A 13,848-nucleotide genomic window follows, 5' to 3' on the forward strand; every position below is an offset into this window, starting at 1 on the left:
GGGATGCAGTGCAGTGAGTCCAGAGAGTGCACTGGCACCACTGCGGATGCAGTGCAGTGAGTCCAGAGAGTACACTGGCACCACTGGGGATGCAGTGCAGTGAGTCCAGAGAGTGCACTGGCACCACTGGGAATGCAGTACAGTGAGTCCAGTGAGTGCACTGGCACCACTGGGGATGCAGTGCAGTGACTCCAGAGAGTGCAGTGGCACCACTGGGGATGCAGTGCAGTGAGTGGAGAGAGTGCACTGGCACCACTGGGGATGCAGTGCAGTGAGTCCAGAGAGTGCACTGGCACCACTGGGATGCAGTGCAGTGACTCCAGAGAGTGCACTGGCACCACTGGGCATGCACTGCAGTGAGTCCAGAGAGTGCACTGGCACCACTGGGGATGCACTGCAGTGAGTCCAGAGAGTGCACTGGCACCTCTGGGGATGCAGTGCAGTGAGTCTAGAGAGTGCACTGGCACCACTGGGGATGCAGTACAGTGAGTCCACAGAGTGCACTGGCACCACTGGGGATGCACTACAGTGAGTCCAGAGAGTGCACTGGCACCACTGGGGATGCAGTGCAGTGAGTCCATAGAGTGCACTGGAACCACTGGGGATGCAGTGCAGTGAGTCCAGAGAGTGCACTGGCACCACTGGGGATGCACTGCAGTGAGTCCAGAGAGTGCACTGGCACCACTGGCGATGCAGTGCAGTTAGTCCAGAGAGTGCACTGGCACCACTGGGGATGCACTGCAGTGACTCCAGAGAGTGCACTGGCACCACTGGGGATGCGGTGCAGTGAGTCCACAGAGGGCACTGGCACCACTGGGGATGCACTGCGGTGAGTACAGAGAGTGCACTGGCACCACTGGGGATGCAGTGCAGTGAGTCCAGAGAGTGCACTGGCACCACTGGGGATGCTGTACAGTGAGGCCACAGAGTGCACTGCCACCACTGGGGATGCACTGCAGTGACTCTAGAGAGTACACTGGCACCACTGGGGATGCACTGCAGTGAGTCCAGAGAGTGCACTGGCACCACTGGGGATGCAGTGCAGTGAGTCCAGAGAGTGCACTGGCACCACTGGGGATGCACTGCAGTGAGTCCAGAGAGTGCACTGTCACCAATGGGGATGCAGTGCAGTGAGTCCAGAGAGTGCACTGGCAACACTGGGAATGCAGTACAGTGAGTCCAGAGAGTGCACTGGCACCACTGGGGATGCAGTGCAGTGAGTCCAGAGAATGCAGTGGCACCACTGGGGATGCACTGCAGTGAGTCCAGAGAGTGCACTGGCACCACTGGGGATGCACTGCAGTGAGTCCAGAGAGTGCACTGGCACCACTGGGGATGCAGTGCAGTGAGTCTAGAGGGTGCACTGGCACCACTGGGGATGCAGTACAGTGAGTCCACAGAGTGCACTGGCACCACTGGGGATGCACTGCAGTGAGTCCAGAGAGTGCACTGGCACCTTGGGGATGCAGTGCTGTGAGTCCAGAGAGTGCACTTGCACCACTTGGGATGCACTGCAGTGAGTGCAGAGAATGCCCTGGCACCACTGGGGATGCACTGCAGTGAGTCCAGAGAGTGCACTGGCACCTTGGGGATGCAGTGCAGTGAGTCCAGAGAGTGCACTGGCACCGCTGGGGATGCAGTGCAGTCAGTCCAGAGAGTGCACTGGAACCACTGTGGATGCACTGCAGTGAGTCCAGATAGTGCACTGGCACCACTGGGGATGCACTGCAGTGAGTGCTGAGAGTACACTGACACCATTGGGGATGCAGTGCAGTGACTCGAAAGAGTGCACTGGCACCATTGCGGATGCAGTGCAGTGAGTCCAGGGAGTGCACTGGCACCACTGGGGATGCAGTGCAGTGAGTCCAGAGAGTGCACTGGCACCACTGGGGATGCAGTACAGTGAGTCCACAGACTGCACTGGCACCACTGGGGTTGCACTGCAGTGAGGCCTGAGAGTGCACTGACACCACTGGGGATGCAGTGCAGTGACTCCAGAGAGTGCACTGGCACCACTGGGTATGCAGTGCAGTGAGTCTAGAGAGTGCACTGGCACCACTGGGGATGCAGTACAGTGAGTCCACAGAGTGCACTGGCACCACTGGGGATGCAGTGCAGTGACTCCAGAGAGTGCACTGGCACCACTGGGGATGCAGTGCAGTGACTCCAGAGAGTGCACTGGCACCACTGGGTATGCAGTGCAGTGAGTCTAGAGAGTGCACTGGCACCACTGGGGATGCAGTACAGTGAGTCCACAGAGTGCACTGGCACCACTGGGGATGCAGTGCAGTGACTCCAGAGAGTGCACTGGCACCACTGGGGATGCAGTGCAGTGAGTCCATAGAGTGCACTGGCACCACTGGTGATGCACTGCAGTGACTCTAGAGAGTGCACAGGCACCACTGGGGATGCAGTGCAGTGAGTCCAGAGAGTGCACTGGCACCACTGGGGATGCAGTGCAGTGAGTCCAGAGAGTGCACTGGCACCACTCGGGATGCAGTACAGGGAGTCCACAGAGTGCACTGGCACCACTGGGGATGCACTGCAGTGAGTGCAGAGAGTACCCTGGCACCACTGGGGATGTAGTGAAGTGAGTCCAGAGAGTGCACTGGCACCACTGGGGATGCACTGCAGTGAGTCCATAGAGTGCACTGGCACCACTGGGGATGCAGTGCAGTGAGTCCAGAGAGTGCACTGGCACCACTGGGGATGCACTGCAGTGAGTCCAGAGAGTGCACTGGCACCACTGGGGATGCAGTGCAGTGAGTCCAGAGAGTGAACTGGCACCACTGGGAATGCACTGCAGTGACTCCGGAGAGTGCACTGGCACGATTGGGGATGCAGTGTAGTGAGTCCAGAGAGTGGACTGACACCACAGGGGATGCACTGCAGTGAGTCCAGAGAGTGCAATGGCACCACTGGGGATGCAGTGCAGTGAGTCCAGAGAGTGCACTAGCACCACTGGGGATGCAGTGCAGTTACTCGAAAGAGTGCACTGGCACCACTGCGGATGCAGTGCATTGAGTCCAGAGAGTGCACTGGCACCACTGGTGATGCAATGAAGTGAGTCCAGAGAGTGCACTGGCACCACTGGGAATGCACTGCAGTGAGTCCAGAGAGGGCACTGGCACCACTGGGGATGCAGTGCAGTGAGTCCAGAGAGTGCACTGGCACCACCGGGGATGCACTGCAGTGAGTCCAGAGTGTGCACTGGCACCACCGGGGATGCACTGCAGTGAGTCCAGAGAGTGCACTGGCACCACTGGGGATGCACTGCAGTGAGTCCAGAGAGTGCACTGGCACCACTGGGGATGCAGTGCAGTGAGTCTAGAGAGTGCACTGGCACCTCTGGGGATGCAGTACAGTGAGTCCAGAGAGTGCACTGGCATCACTGGGGATGCAGTGCAATGAGTCCAGAGAGTGCACTGGCACCACTGGGGATGCACTGCAGTGAGTCCAGAGAGTGCACTGGCACCACTGGAGATGCACTGCAGTGAGTCCAGAGAGTGCACTGGCACCACTGGGGATGCACTGCAGTGAGTCCAGAGAGTGCACTGGGAACACTGGGGATGCAGTGCAGTGAGTGCAGAGAGTGCACTGGCACCACTGGGGATGCAGTGCAGTGAGTCCAGAGACTGCACAGGCACCACTGGGAATGCAGTGCAGTGACTCCAGACAGTGCACTGGCACCACTGGGGATGCACTGCAGTGATTCCAGAGAGTGCACTGGCACCACTGGGGATGCAGTGCAGTGAGTCTAGAGAGTGCCCTGGCACCACTGGGAATGCATTGCAGTGAGTCCAGAGATTGCACTGGCACCACTGGGGATGCAGTGCAGTACTCCAGAGAGTGCACTGGCACCACTGGGGATGCAGTGCAGAGAGTCCAGGGAGTGCACTGACACCACTGGGGATGCAGTGCAGTGAGTGCAGAGAGTGCACTGGGACCAGAGGGGATGCACTGCAGTGAGTGCAGAGAGTGCACTGGCACCACTGGGGATGCAGTGCAGTGAGTCCAGAGAGCACACGGGCACCACTGGGGATGCAGTACTGTGAGTCCAGAGAGTGCACTGGCACCACTGGGGATGCAGTGCAGTCAGTCCAGAGAGTGCACTGGCACCACTGGGGATGCAGTGCAGTGCCTCCAGAGAGTGCACTGGCACCACTGGGGATGCAGTGCAGTGAGTCCAGAGACTGCACTGGCACCCCTGGAGATGCAGTGCAGTGAGTCCAGAGAGTGCATTGGCACCACTGGGGATGCAGTGCAGTGAGTCCAGAGAGTGCACTGGCTCCACTGGGGATGCAGTGCAGTGAGTCCATAGAGTGCACTGGCACCACTGGGGATGCAGTGCAGTGAGTCCAGAGAGTGCACTGGCACCACGGGGGATGCAGTGCAGTGAGTCCAGAGAGTGCACTGGCACCACTGGGGATGCAGTGCAGTGACTCCAGAGAGTGCACTGGCACCACTAGGGATGCACTGCAGTGAGTCCAGAGATTGCAATGGCACCACTGGGGATGCAGTGCAGTCAGTCCAGAGAGTGCACTGGCATCACTGGGGATGCAGTGCAGTGAGTCCAGAAAGTGCACTGGCACCACTGGGGATGCAGTGCAGTGAGTCCAGTAAGTGCAATGGCACCACTGGCGATGCAGTGCTGTGAGTCCAGAGAGTGCACTGGAACCACTGGGGATGCACTGCAGTGAGTGCAGAGAGTGCACTGGCACCACTGGGGATGAAGTGCAGTGAGTCCAGAGAGTGCACTGGCACCACTGGGGATGCAGTGCAGTGAGTGCAGAGAGTGCACTGGCACCACTGGGGATGCTGTGCAGTGAGTCCAGAGAGTGCACTGGCACCACTGGGGATGCACCCCGGTGAGTCCAGAGAGTGCATTGGCACCATTGGGGATGCAGTGCAGTGAGTCCAGAGAGTGCACTGGAAACACTGGGAATGCAGTACAGTGAGTCCAGTGAGTGCACTGGCACCACTGGGGATGCAGTGCAGTGAGTCCAGAGAGTGCAGTGGCACCACTGGGGATGCAGTGCAGTGAGTGGAGAGTGTGCACTGGCACCACTGGGGATGCAGTGCAGTGAGTCCAGAGAGTGCACTGGCACCACTGGGGATGCAGTGCAGTGAGTCCAGAGAGTGCACTGGCACCACTGGGCATGCACTGCAGTGAGTCCAGAGAGTGTACTGGCACAACTGGGGATGCAGTGCAGTGAGTCTAGAGAGTGCACTGGCACCACTGGGGATGCAGTACAGTGAGTCCACAGAGTGCACTGGCACCACTGGGGATGCAGTGCAGTGACTCCAGAGAGTGCACTGGCACCACTGGAAATGCAGTGCAGTGAGTCCAGAGAGTGCACTGGCACCACTGGGGATGCAGTGCAGTGAGTCCAGAGAGTGCACTGGCACCACTGGGGATGCAGTGGGGTGAGTCCAGAGAGTGCCCTGGCACCACTGGGAATGCACTGCAGTGAGTCCAGAGATTGCACTGGCACCACTGGGTATGCAGTGCAGTACTCCAGAGAGTGCACTGGCACCACTGGGGATGCAGTGCAGTGAGTCCAGAGAGTGCACTGACACCACTGGGGATGCAGTGCAGTGAGTCCAGAGGGTGCACTGGCACCAGAGGGGATGCACTGCAGTGAGTGCAGAGAGTGCACTGGCACCACTGGGGATGCAGTGCAGTGTGTCCAGAGAGTACACTGGCACCACTGTGGATGCAGTACTGTGAGTCCAGAGAGTGCACTGGCACCACTGGGGATGCAGTGCAGTGAGTCCAGAGAGTGCACTGGCACCACTGGGGATGCAGTGCAGTGCCTCCAGAGAGTGCACTGGCACCACTGGGGATGCAGTGCAGTGAGTCCAGAGAGTGCACTGGCACCACTGGGGATGCAGTGCAGTGAGTCCAGAGAGTGCACTGGCACCACAGGGGATGCAGTGCAGTGAGTCCAGAGAGTGCATTGGCACCACTGGGGATGCAGTGCAGTGAGTCCAGAGAGTGCACTGGCACCACTGGGGATGCAGTGCAGTTGAGTCCAGAGAGTGTACTGGCACCTTGGGGATGCAGTGCAGTGAGTCCAGAGAGTGCACTGGAACCACTGGGGATGCACTGCAGTGAGTGCAGAGAGTACACTGGCACCACTGGGGATGTACTGCAGCGAGTCCAGGGAGTGCACTGGCACCACTGGGGATGCAGTGCAGTGAGTCCAGAGAGTGCACTGGCACCACTGGGGATGCACTGCAGTGAGTCCAGAGAGTGCACTGGCACCACTGGGGATGCAGTGCAGTGAGTCCAGAGAGTGCACAGGCACCACAGGGGATGCACTGCAGTGACTCTAGAGAGTGCACTGGCAACACTGGAGATACACTGCAGGGACTCCAGAGAGTGCACTGGCACCACTGGGGATGCAGTGCAGTGAGTCCAGAGAGTGCACTGGCACCACTGGGGATGCAGTGCAGTGAGTTCAGAGAGTGCACTGGCACCACTGGGGATGCAGTGCAGTGAGTCCAGAGAGTGCACTGGCTCCACTGGGGATGCACTGCAATGAGTGCAGAGAGTACACTGGCACCACTGGGGATGCACTGCAGTGTGTCCAGAGAGTGCACTGGCACCACTGGGGATGCACTGCAGTGAGTGCAGAGAGTGAACTGGCACCACTGGGAATGCACTGCAGTGACTCCGGAGAGTGCACTGGCACGATTGGGGATGCAGTGTAGTGAGTCCAGAGAGTGGACTGACACCACAGGGGATGCACTGCAGTGAGTCCAGAGAGTGCAATGGCACCACTGGGGATGCAGTGCAGTGAGTCCAGAGAGTGCCCTGGCACCACTGGGGATGCAGTGCAGTGAGTCCAGAGAGTGCACTGGCACCACTGGGGATGCAGTGCAGTGACTCGAAAGAGTGCACTGGCACCACTGCGGATGCAGTGCATTGAGTCCAGAGAGTGCACTGGCACCACTGGTGATGCAATGAAGTGAGTCCAGAGAGTGCACTGGCACCACTGGGAATGCACTGCAGTGAGTCCAGAGAGGGCACTGGCACCACTGGGGATGCAGTGCAGTGAGTCCAGAGAGTGCACTGGCACCACTGGGGATGCACTGCAGTGAGTCCAGAGTGTGCACTGGCACCACCGGGGATGCACTGCAGTGAGTCCAGAGAGTGCACTGGCACCACTGGGGATGCACTGCAGTGAGTCCAGAGAGTGCACTGGCACCACTGGGGATGCAGTGCAGTGAGTCTAGAGAGTGCACTGGCACCTCTGGGGATGCAGTACAGTGAGTCCAGAGAGTGCACTGGCATCACTGGGGATGCAGTGCAGTGAGTCCAGAGAGTGCACTGGCACCACTGGGGATGCACTGCAGTGAGTCCTGAGAGTGCACTGGCACCACTGGAGATGCAGTGCAGTGAGTCCAGAGAGTGCACTGGCACCCCCGGGGATGCACTGCACTGACTCTAGAGAGTACACTGGCACCACTGGGGATGCACTGCAGTGAGTCCAGAGAGTGCACTGGCATCTTGGGGATGCAGTGCAGTGAGTCCAGAGAGTGCACTGGCACCACTGGGGATGCACTGCAGTGAGTCCAGTAAGTGCAATGGCACCACTGGCGATGCAGTGCTGTGAGTCCAGAGAGTGCACTGGCACCACTGGGGATGCAGTGCAGTGAGTCCACAGTGTGAACTGGCACCACTGTGGATGCACTGCAGTGAGTGCAGAGAGTACACTGGCACCACTGGGGATGCAGTTCCGTGAGTCCAGAGAGTGCACTGGCAACACTGGGGATGCAGTGCAGTGAGTGGAGAGAGTGCACTGGCACCACTGGTGATGCAGTGCAGTGAGTCCAGAGAATGCTCTGGCACCACTGGGCATGCACTGCAGTGAGTCCAGAGAGTGCACTGGCACCACTGGGGATGCACTGCAGTGACTCCAGAGACTGCACTGGCACCACTGGGGATGCAGTACCGTGAGTCCACAGAGTGCACTGGCACCACTGGGGATGCAGTGCAGTGACTCCAGAGAGTGCACTGGCACCACTGCGGATGCAGTGCAGTGAGTCCAGAGAGTGCACTGGCACCACTGGTGATGCAATGAAGGGAGTCCAGAGAGTGCACTGGCACCACTGGTGATGCACTGCAGTGAGTCCAGAGAGGGCACTGGCACCACTGGGGATGCAGTGCAGTGAGTCCAGAGAGTGCACTGGCACCACCGGGGAAGCACTGCAGTGAGTCCAGAGTGTGCACTGGCACCACCGGGGATTTACTGCAGTGAGTCCAGAGAGTTCACTGGCACTACTGGGGATGCACTGCAGTGAGTCCAGAGAGTGCACTGGCACCACTGGGGATGCAGTGCAGTGAGTCTAGAGAGTGCACTGGCACCTCTGGGGATGCAGTACAGTGAGTCCAGAGAGTGCACTGGCACCACTGGGGATGCAGTGCAGTGAGTCCAGAGAGTGCACTGGCACCACTGGTGATGCAGTGCAGTAAGTCCAGAGAGTGCACTGGCACCACTGGGGATGCACTGCAGTGAGTCCAGAGAGTGCACTGGCACCACTGGAGATGCACTGCAGTGAGTCCAGAGAGTGCACTGTCACCACTGGGGATGCACCTCGGTGAGTCCAGAGAGTGCACTGGGAACACTGGGGATGCAGTGCAGTGAGTGCAGAGAGTGCACTGGCACCACTGGGGATGCAGTGCAGTGAGTCCAGAGACTGCACAGGCACCACTGGGAATGCAGTGCAGTGACTCCAGACAGTGCACTGGCACCACTGGGGATGCACTGCAGTGATTCCAGAGAGTGCACTGGCACCACTGGGGATGCAGTGCAGTGAGTCCAGAGAGTGCCCTGGCACCACTGGGAATGCACTGCAGTGAGTCCAGAGATTGCACTGGCACCACTGGGGATGCAGTGCAGTACTCCAGAGAGTGCACTGGCACCACTGGGGATGCAGTGCAGTGAGTCCAGAGAGTGCACTGGCACCACTGGGGATGCAGTGCAGTGAGTCCAGAGAGTGCACTGACACCACTGGAGATGCACTGCAGTGAGTGCAGAGAGTGCACTGGCACCAGAGGGGATGCACTGCAGTGCGTGCAGAGAGTGCACTGGCACCACTGGGGATGCAGTGCAGTGAGTCCAGAGAGTACACTGGCACCACTGTGGATGCAGTACTGTGAGTCCAGAGAGTGAACTGGCACCACTGGGGATGCAGTGCAGTGAGTCCAGAGAGTGCACTGGCACCACTGGGAATGCAGTGCAGTGCCTCCAGAGAGCGCACTGGCACCACTGGGGATGCAGTGCAGTGAGTCCAGAGACTGCACTGGCACCCCTGGGGATGCAGTGCAGTGAGTCCAGAGAGTGCACTGGCACCACTGGGGATGCAGTGCAGTGAGTCCAGAGAGTGCATTGGCACCACTGGGGATGCAGTGCAGTGAGTCCAGAGAGTGCACTGGCACCACTGGGGATGCAGTGCAGTAGAGTCCAGAGAGTGCACTGGCACCTTGGGGATGCAGTGCAGTGAGTCCAGAGAGTGCACTGGCACCACTGGGGATGCAGTGCAGTGACTCCAGAGAGTGCACTGGCACCACTAGGGATGCAGTGCAGTGAGTGGAGAGAGTGCACTGGCACCATGGGGATGCAGTGCAGTCAGTCCAGAGAGTGCACTGGCATCACTGGGGATGCAGTGCAGTGAGTCCAGAGAGTGCACTGGCACCACTGGGGATGCAGTGCAGTGAGTCCAGAGAGTACCCTGGCACCACTGGGAATGCACTGCAGTGAGTCCAGAGATTGCACTGGCACCACTGGGGATGCAGTGCAGTACTCCAGAGAGTGCACTGGCACCACTGGGGATGCACTGCAGTGAGTCCAGAGAGTGCACTGGCACCACTGGGGATGCAGTGCAGTGAGTCCAGAGAGTGCACTGACACCACTGGGGATGCAGTGCAGTGAGTGCAGAGAGTGCACTGGCACCAGAGGGGATGCACTGCAGTGCGTGCAGAGAGTGCACTGGCACCACTGGGGATGCAGTGCAGTGAGTCCAGAGAGTACACTGGCACCACTGTGGATGCAGTACTGTGAGTCCAGAGAGTGCACTGGCACCACTGGGGATGCAGTGCAGTGAGTCCAGAGAGTGCACTGGCACCACTGGGGATGCAGTGCAGTGCCTCCAGAGAGTGCACTGGCACCACTGGGGATGCAGTGCAGTGAGTCCAGAGACTGCACTGGCACCCCTGGGGATGCAGTGCAGTGAGTCCAGAGAGTGCACTGGCACCACTGGGGATGCACTGCAGTGAGTCCAGAGAGTGCACTGGCACCACTGGGGATGCAGTGCAGTAGAGTCCAGAGAGTGCACTGGCACCTTGGAGATGCAGTGCAGTGAGTCCAGAGAGTGCACTGGCACCACTGGGGATGCAGTGCAGTGACTCCAGAGAGTGCACTGGCAGCACTAGGGATGCACTGCAGTGAGTCCAGAGATTGCAATGGCACCACTGGGGATGCAGTGCAGTCAGTCCAGAGAGTGCACTGGCACCACTGGCAATGCAGTGCTGTGAGTGCAGAGAGTGCACTGGAACCACTGGGGATGCACTGCAGTGAGTCCAGAGAGTGCACTGGCACCTCTGGGGATGCAGTGCAGTGAGTCCAGAGAGTGCACTGGCACCACTGGGGATGCACTGCAGTGACTCCAGAGAGTGCACTGGCACCACTGGGGATGCAGTGCAGTGAGTCCAGAGAGTGCACTGGCACCACTGGGGATGCAGTGCAGTGAGTTCAGAGAGTGCATTGGCACCATTGGGGATGCAGTGCAGTGAGTCCAGAGAGTGCACTGGCAACACTGGGAATGCAGTACAGTGAGTCCAGAGAGTGCACTGGCACCACTGGGGATGCACTGCAGTGAGTCCAGAGAGTGCACTGGCACCTTGGGGATGCAGTGCAGTGAGTCCAGAGAGTGCACTGGCACCACTGGGGATGCAGTGCAGTCAGTCCAGGGAGTGCACTGGAACCGCTGGGGATGCACTGCAGTGAGTCCAGAGAGTGCACTGGCACCACTGGGGATGCACTGCAGTGAGTGCAGAGGGTACACTGACACCATTGGGGATGCACTGCAGTGAGTCCAGGGAGTGCACTGGCACCACTGGGGATGCAGTGCAGTGAGTCCAGAGAGTGCAGTGGTACCACCGGGGAGGAAGTACAGTGAGTCCACAGAGTGCACTGGCACCACTGGGTATGCAGTGCAGTGAGTCCAGAGAGTGCACTGGCACCACTGGGGATGCAGTGCAGTGAGTCCAGAGAGTGCAGTGGCACCACTGGGGATGCAGTGCAGTGAGTGGAGAGAGTGCACTGGCACCACTGGGGATGCAGTGCAGTGAGTCCAGAGAGTGCACTGGCACCACTGGGGATGCAGTGCAGTGAGTCTAGAGAGTGCACTGGCACCACTGGGGATGCAGTACAGTGAGTCCACAGAGTGCACTGGCACCACTGGGGATGCAGTGCAGTGACTCCAGAGAGTGCACTGGCACCACTGGGGATGCAGTGCAGTGAGTCCATAGAGTGCACTGGCACCACTGGGGATGCACTGCAGTGACTCTAGAGAGTGCACTGGCACCCCTGGGGATGCAGTGCAGTGAGTCCAGAGAGTGCACTGGCACCACTGGGGATGCACTGCAGTGACTCCAGAGAGTGCACTGGCACCACTGGGGATGCAGTGCAGTGAGTCCAGAGAGTGCACTGGCACCACTGGGGATGCACTGCAGTGAGTCCAGAGAGTGCACTGGCACCTTGGGGATGCAGTGCAGTGAGTCCAGAGAGTGCACTGGCACCACTGGGGATGCAGTGCAGTCAGTCCAGGGAGTGCACTGGAACCACTGGGGATGCACTGCAGTGAGTCCAGAGAGTGCACTGGCACCACTGGGGATGCACTGCAGTGAGTGCAGAGAGTACACTGACACCATTGGGGATGCACTGCAGTGAGTCCAGGGAGTGCACTGGCACCACTGGGGATGCAGTTCAGTGAGTCCAGAGAGTGCAGTGGCACCACCGGGGATGCAGTACAGTGAGTCCACAGAGTGCACTGGCACCACTGGGGATGCAGTGCAGCGAGTCCAGAGAGTGCACTGGCACCACTGGGGGTGCACTGCAGTGACTCTAGAGAATGCACTGGCACCACTGGGGATGCACTGCAGTGAGTCCAGAGAGTGCAGTGACACCACTGGGGATGCAGTGCAGTGAGTCCAGAGAGTGCACTGGCACCACTGGGGATGCAGTGCAGTCAGTCCAGAGAGTGCACTGGCATCACTGGGGATTCAGTGCAGTGAGTCCACAGAGTGCACTGGCACCACTGGGGATGCAGTGCAGTGACTCCAGAGAGTGCACTGGCACCACTGGAAATGACGTGCAGTGAGTCCAGAGAGTGCACTGGCACCACTGGGCATGCACTGCAGCGAGTCCAGAGAGTGTACTGGCACCACTGGGGATGCAGCGCAGTGAGTCTAGAGAGTGCACTGGCACCACTGCGGATGCAGTACAGTGAGTCCACAGAGTGCACTGGCACCACTGGGGATGCAGTGCAGTGACTCCAGAGAGTGCACTGGCACCACTGGGGATGCAGTGCAGTGAGTCCATAGAGTGCACTGGCACCACTGGGGATGCACTGCAGTGACTCTAGAGAGTGCACTGGCACCCCTGGGGATGCAGTGCAGTGAGTCCAGAGAGTGCACTGGCACCACTGGGGATGCACTGCAGTGACTCCAGAGAGTGCACTGGCACCACTGGGGATGCAGTGCAGTGAGTCCAGAGAGTGCACTGGCACCACTGGGGATGCACTGCAGTGAGTCCAGAGAGTGCACTGGCACCTTGGGGATGCAGTGCAGTGAGTCCAGAGAGTGCACTGGCACCACTGGGGATGCAGTGCAGTCAGTCCAGGGAGTGCACTGGAACCACTGGGGATGCAGTGCAGTGAGTCCAGAGAGTGCACTGGCACCACTGGGGATGCACTGCAGTGAGTGCAGAGAGTACACTGACACCACTGGGGTTGCACTGCAGTGAGTCCAGGGAGTGCACTGGCACCACTGGGGATGCAGTTCAGTGAGTGCAGAGAGTGCACTGGCACCACTGGGGATGCAGTACAGTGAGTCCACAGAGTGCACTGGCACCACTGGGGATGAAGTGCAGTGAGTCCAGAGAGTGCACTGGCACCACTGGCGATGCAGTGCAGTGACTCCAGAGAGTGCACTGGCACCACTGGGGATGCACTGCAGTGACTCTAGAGCATGCACTGGCACCACTGGGGATGCACTGCAGTGAGTCCAGAGAGTGCACTGACACCACTGGGGATGCAGTGCAGTGAGTCCAGAGAGTGCACTGGCACCACTAGGGATGCAGTGCAGTCAGTCCAGAGAGTGCACTGGCATCACTGGGGATGCAGTGCAGTGAGTCCAGAGAGTGCACTAGCACCACTGGGGATGCAGTGCAGTGAGTCCAGTAAGTGCAATGGCACCAAAGGCGATGCAGTGCTGTGAGTCCAGAGAGTGCACTGGAACCACTGGGGATGCAGTGCAGTGAGTTCAGAGAGTGCACTGGCACCTCTGGGGATGCACTGCAGTGAGTCCAGAGATTGCAATGGCACTACTGGGGATGCAGTACAGTGACTCCAGAGAGTGCACTGGCACCACTGGGGATGCACTGCAGTGAGTCCAGAGAGTGCACTGGCACCACTGGGGATGCAGTGCAGTGAGTCCAGAGAGTGCACTGGCACCACTGGGGATGCAGTGCAGTGAGTCCAGAGAGTGCACTGCCACCACTGCGGATGCAGTGCAGTGAGTCCAGAGAGTACACTGGCACCACTGGGGATGCAGTGCAG

This window comes from Anser anser, assembly GCF_964211835.1.
Source record: "Anser anser genome assembly, contig: HAP1_SCAFFOLD_36, whole genome shotgun sequence".
Lineage (NCBI taxonomy): Eukaryota > Metazoa > Chordata > Aves > Anseriformes > Anatidae > Anser > Anser anser.